Source organism: Staurois parvus, unplaced genomic scaffold (genome assembly GCF_062004578.1).
Source record: "Staurois parvus isolate SC_StPar_1 unplaced genomic scaffold, SC_StPar_1.0 ptg001220l, whole genome shotgun sequence".
Taxonomy (NCBI): domain Eukaryota; kingdom Metazoa; phylum Chordata; class Amphibia; order Anura; family Ranidae; genus Staurois; species Staurois parvus.
Genome location: NW_028319016.1, coordinates 524108 through 530891, shown reverse-complemented (window position 1 = coordinate 530891; position 6784 = coordinate 524108). Strand labels below are relative to the sequence as shown.

General features: G+C 41.7%; 1 pseudogene; it reads left to right on the top strand.

Moving 5' to 3' along the window:
• The first annotated feature begins 4434 nt into the window (after nt 1–4434).
• LOC149438097 (olfactory receptor 11L1-like) lies at nt 4435–5283 on the top strand (annotated as a pseudogene).
• Nucleotides 5284–6784: the final 1501 nt, after the last annotated feature.

Below are 6784 nucleotides of genomic sequence, written 5' to 3'. Positions count from 1 at the left end.
AGTAACAATTTTGTGTCTGTGCGAGTAACAATTCTCTGGCACTCAGTAACAATTCTGTCTGTCCCTGAGTAACAATTCTCTGGCACTCAGTAACAATTCTGTCTGTCCCTGAGTAACAATTCTCTGGCACTCAGTAACAATTCTGTCTGTCCCTGAGTAACAATTCTGTCTGTCCCTGAGTATGAATTCTGTGGCCCTGAGTAACAATTCTCTGGCACTCAGTAACAATTCTGTCTGTCCCTGAGTAACAATTCTCTGGCACTCAGTAACAATTCTGTCTGTCCCTGAGTAAAAATTCTGTGGCCCTAATAACGTTTCTGTGGCCCTAAGTAACAATTCTCTGGCACTGAGTAACAATTCTGTCTGTCCCTGAGTATGAATTCTGTGGCCCTAACTAGCGTTTCTTTGTCCCTAAATAACGATTCTGTGGCCCTCATTAACAAGTCTGTGTCCCTGAGTAATGGTTCTCTGTCCCTAAGTAACTTTTCTCTGTCCCCAAGTATCGTTTCTGTGGCCCTAACTCTGTCCCTGTCCCTAGTACAGAGCGGTCTGCCTCTGTTCAATGACTGCAGGCAAATGAAGAATTCCAAAATGGCCGCTATATATACCTCGACCATTACACAGTGCTGGATGGCTGGCTGCTGATTGGCTGATGCGATCACATGTCGTTGAGGAATGCATTATGGGTCAGCGCGCCTTGTCTGCGCGCCTTCCCAGACATCCCCGCTCCGTCGCCGCACATGTCAGCCGCCATTTTCTGAAAAATTTCGATTCGCGCGTCCGAATTAGGCTATTCTTCGGATTCGGCACGAATCGAAATTTTTCAGATATTCGACTCGAATTCCACTTCGGATACTTCGATTCGCTCATCTCTAGTATTAACCATGAAACATGGCCTATAATTATTGCGCTCACTCTGATGTACATGGCGATATGTAACATGTGTAGGCCAATCAACATTTTTTGTACATACAGTAGGAGTGTACCTGAGGGCCAGTTTCACAAAAACTTTATTTATATCACATAGGGGACCAAAAGTCCCCTACGTGATACAGTTTTGCTGTAACTGTCTCTCTTTAGTGCTACTAGCTCTTCCTCCAGTCACAGTGGCCAGGGAAAGTGACAGCTGAACCCAGAAGTGATGCAATATACACTATATTGCGAAAAGTATTGGACCGCCTGCCTTTACACGCACATGAACTTTAATGGCATCCCAGTCTTAGTCCGTAGGGTTCAATATTGAGTTGGCCCCGCCCTTTGCAGCTACAACAGCTTCAGCTTTTCTGGGAAGGCTGTCCACAAGATTTAGGAGGGTGTCTATGGGAATGTCTGACCTTTCTTCCAGAAGCGCATTTGTGAGGTCAGGCACTGGTGTCAGGCCAGTCATGTTCCTCCACCCCAAGCTCGCTCCTCCATGTCTTTATGGACCTTGCTTTGTGCACTAGTGCGCAGTTATGTTGGAACAGGAAGGGGCCATCCCAAAACAGATCCCACAAAATTTGGAGCATGAAATTGTGCAAAATGTCTTGGTATGCTGACGCCTTAAGAGTTCCCTTCAGTGGAACTAAGGGGCCAAGCCCAACCCCTGAAAAACAACCCCACACCGTAATCCCCCCTTCACCAAACTTTGCACTTGGCACAATGTAGTCAGGCAAGTACCGTTCTCCTGGCAGCCGCCAAACACAGACACATCCATCGGATTATCAGACAGAGAAGAGAGATTCATCACTCCAGAAAACACATCTCCACTGCTCTAGAGTCCAGTGATGGCGTGCTTTACACCACTTTTGCAATGCTTTTGGTGATGCTTGGATGCAGCTGCTCGGCCATGGAAACCCATTCCATGAAGCTCTCTATGCACTGTTGTGCTAATCTGAAGGCCACACCAAGTTTGGAGGTCATTCGCTATTCATAGCAGACAGTTGGCAACTTCTGCGCACTGTGTGCTTCAGCATTTTACAGTCATTTTACGTGGCCTGCCACTTGATGGCTGAGTTGCTGTTGTTTCCAGTTGCTTTCACTTTGTTATAATACAACTAACAGTTGAGCGTGGAATATTTAGTAGCCAGGGAAGGTCATGGATGGACTTATTGAACAGGTGGCAACCTAACACGGGACCACGCTTGGAGTCACTGAGCTCCTGAGAGCGACCCATTCTTTCACAAATGTTTGTAGAAGCAGTCTGCATGCCTAGGGGCTTGATTTTATACACCTGTGGCCATGGAGCTGATTGGAACACCTGAATCCAATGATTTGGAGGGGTGTCCCAATTGTTTTGGCAATATAGTGTATGTCGCTTCAGAGTTCTTACTAGGTAGGGAAGATCAGCAAATAGAGGTTTGCGGGTTTCCTTGCTCTGTACCCAACAGCATACAATATTGGGTTCCTGCAGGTGGGAGAGCTGGTCCAGGGAACATGTCAAGGGGCACACAGGAAGGGAAGGAGAGGTGAATGTAACTGGGGTGCGTGGAAGCCACCCAGTAGCTCTCTATTCCACCTGACAATTATCTTGTTTTAACCCCCAACCCCACCTCATTGCTTCTGACATATGACATACATCGGCTGAAGCAAAAGGTTTGAAGGTTCAGAGACAAGGGGCCCCATTAGTTTAAAATACATGGCACCATTTGTAAAAACAAAAATAGTTTACTGAAAATGTTGTACCTGTAGACTTTACCTTTTACCCATTTTTACCCATGAAGCCTGGCTAAACTATTCCCAATGTTTACATTCCCACATCTTAGCTTATGTCCAGGACATAGATTACAACAAAATGGTCACCATACCTGGGTGGCACTTTGGGAGGTTGGGAGGCACTGTGGTACAATGTTGGAAATTGGGAGGCACTATGGGGGGCTGGAGACTCTGCAGTAAGTTGAGCAACACTGTATGAGACTGTGTGGCATTGTGGGAGGTTGAGGGGCACTATGAAGGCTGAGGGATCTCAAGGAGCCAGGGGGCACTATAGGCCACTATGGGAGGTTGGGGGGCACTATAGAAGCTGGGAGGCACTGTGGAAGGTTAACAGATTTGCAGCTGGCTGGTGGCCTTGGAGAATGGAAACCTTGGCCCGGTAGTAGTCCACGACCTGGTGGCTGAGAACCACTGCTTTGGTCCATGTAGGAATCCCTCATGAAGAGGGATACTATGGCCCTCAAAATGTGTTGGCTACTATTTGCTTACATATTATCACTTCATAGTCAAGAATAAAAATCAATGGGCATTTGATGTGATCATCTGGCCCTTAATCTTCTTTCTCATTTGGACTTCTCAAGTTAGGTGGCACCCACCTTGTGGAATGGACTCCTTCGCTTTGTGTTTTTTCGAGTGGCCAAAGTCATGCTAAGAATTGAGCTTTAACAATGGTAAATGTAATTTTTGTGACATCGCTGTTTTGTGCTGAGTGGTTGAGGGAAGCCAGGATGCAGAGAGATGTCTCCAGTCTCTGGAGTTTGATCCTCTGGAGCAAACAGTGTTGCTGCCACATTACCTGCAAAGTGCACACTTTTTTACTGTATGTTTTATTCTGTATTCATTAAAAATCATTAAATTAATTTACATATGTGATGATCTAAGAGTTCATTGAGATAAAGAGAGCACACTGAGGCTATGCACACTGGACCCGACACACAGGTTGCTTGGTGGAAAGATTTAACACACAATAGGGTAGAAGTGATCAGAACGGAGGGGACAAATATAACAAACTAGGGTCAAAGTTCCATCAATTCACCAAATAGGAATCCAGGGACACCCCCAATTTCTGCCACATATGCACTTGTGCTAGTATAGCACCATAAGTCCCAGCGATCCCACTGTCCAGAAAGCAGCACAAGTCCTTGCAGTCTTAGGCTTGCCATACACAAGTAATTTTTTTTCTTCAATAAAATTTTATAAATTACCTTGTAGACTGTAGATCCACTTTTAAATGGAACTCTGGGCAAAATAAACAATATACTGTGTATGGAAAATGACATGCTAATATGAATAGTATAATATAGTATAAAATACAGTATATAATAATAAAACAAAGTATCTTGGAATACAGTATACAGTAGTTGTTTTTCCCCTTGCAATTCTCTTTGGATGTGTGTCTACACCTTAGGATGCTTAGAGAGCTTAGGTTTGTAACAGGAACAAATATATGTCTTTATTGGTGTGAAATAGGACTGCAGTGGACAAATTCCTTTTCTCAAGTTGCTCATAAAAAGTAGCTTTCAATATGTCTTACAACCATAATTAAATAAATATAAAATATTTGAACCTGATTTTTTTTTAACAAGAATTCATGTAATAGTATTGTGAATTGGGCTTCGAACAGTTATTCCATTTTTTAAAAGCCATTACAAACAAATCCTTGACACCAATTTTGTAAGCCACTAAATGCATGTTGCACTACTAGATGGTATCTTTATCTTTTTCTGTGTTGTAGGGGTCATGCCGATATTCAGCTTTGGGAACCAAACCCTTGCCTCCTTTTTCATCATTGTTTGGTTTGAGACAATCCGAGAGGTGGAGCTCTTTCTATTCTATCTCTTTCTTTGCATTTACTTTGTAACTATTGGTCCCCATATACTCATCATAGGTCTTGTCATCCTAGATCATAATCTTCATAAACCGGTGTACATGTTTTTGGATGACTTCTCTGTAGCAAAGATCTGGTAGCAAAGCATCTTAGGCATAGCAACTGTGCCTAAGATGCTTGAGGCCCTCTTGACCAGGAATAAAGAGATCTCTTACTCTGCTATGGCTCAGTTTTATAGCTTCTTTGCCCTTGGGGACACCAAAAACTGTTTCTTGGTTATCAGGGGCTATGACCTTTGTACTTTCATGCCATGATGGCCAAAAAAATTGTCTTGGTTTGGCCATATTACCCTGGGCTGGTGGTCTATTGGCTGCCACATCTCCTACTCTATGGTTGTCCACCCTGAACTTCTGCTACCCCAATCGCATCGATCATTTCCTTTGTGATTATACCCCTCTTTTGAAGCTCTCTTGTGAGGACACTTCATTGTTCTGTCATGGAGTATCACCTTCGGCTGCTTCTTCCTAACACTGGTGTCCTATGCCTTCATAATCTTCTCTGTTCTAAAAATCCCTTCCACCGAGGGACAGAAGAAGGAGTTTAGCACTTGCACTTCCCATTTAACTGTAGTATTTTGACGGGACATCCTTTTCATGTACATATGACCTATCTTCTATAGCATTGTGACTCCACTTTTGAACCTCATCATCTACTGCCTGAGGAACGAAGATGTAAAAAATGCAGTATACAATGGTTTATAATGGTTTGGGATATTAGCAATGGAGAATGGGAGGTGCAAAGCAATTCAGTTATGAGTTTCTGTCAAGACGCGCTTTTGCCATACATCAGACAAAACATGTTAAAGTAGACTTGAATCCTGATTGGACAATATTTAATTTAAGAAAGCAAAATGCATCAAACAATAACTAATTTTTTCTCGAAATTTTTTTCTACCTTTTTTTTCATTCTTTTTCAACTCAATGCTGCTGATTTTGTCCAACCTCTTTCAACCACTTCCTGGCCACATGCACTCACTCCAATGTTTTCTACACATCATTGCTCTGGACTGGTTTCCTGATAATGACAACCATAAACCATTCCTGTGTATTGTGTATCGGCACGACTACTTAGCGTTTCCAGCGGGGTGTATGTGACAGGGTGGCAACACAGGACCTCAATTGAGAGACAATTGTCACCTGTAACATTGTCACCTTCATAGCAGGATCGCCAGGTAATATTTTAATGAAAGTGAGATGTTTAAAAAGATACCAACGTATTCAATTACAATAACATGTTAGTTTTTCTGTTGTAGTTTAGTGATTGGCTTTAGATAGACATGTGCAACTCATCTTGTTAAGAATTGAAATTTGGACAAAATTTTCGTTATTCTGAGATTTGGATGTATTTAATTCTCTGAATCACAATAGCCATGAATTTCAACAAATCTGAAATAAATTATAACGAAACAAAGAATTAACTCGGGTGACATGATGCAGTAGTTTGGGCCTTTTGTTAATGTTTGAAGCATTTGAAATAACTAATGATCCAGACAGAAACGTAAATGGAAACATATTCCAATAAATACAGTAAGGTATAAAAGTGAAATAAGATGGTGATTCCTGCTTATGTTTGTGTTTGGGTTGGAAGTAGGTGGATCCATCAGAATCTCTGAACATAACAAATTAATCCAAAATTAATTTCAGTCCATTCGTTACTTGTGGATGCACGCAACTCCAGTTGATACTGTCCAGTCAGCTCATTCCTTTTGTATTTGTGGGTTGGAATAGCAGGGATTCAGAGTGCATAAGTAATCTCCCAAAATAACAAATTAACCTCAGAAAAAACGAATCAATTCGGAACAACGAATATATGAAACGAATCCTAATATACAAAACAAATTCTGACAACGAATCATTCTACCATAACGAATATGATGAAATTAAATGATTTACTTAACGAATGAATCAGAAACTAAACAAATATTTCCGTTGTGCACATTTCTAGTTTTAGATACTGAATAATACAGAGGGAAAAACTATATAAGGAAACTACAATTGGAATCCAACCATAGATAACCAGCTTAAATATGTACAAAGTATTTTACATATGAAGAAAGAAGAGCATTTCCTTTTTTCTTGTCAGTGTTAGTGGATAATTCTCTCACACTTTCATCTTTCATCCCCATACAGCTTGTACCCATTCACTCTCTGCTCTCCTCCTCATTGATCTATTTCCCCTTTCGTGGCTCTCTTTTTTGCTGCA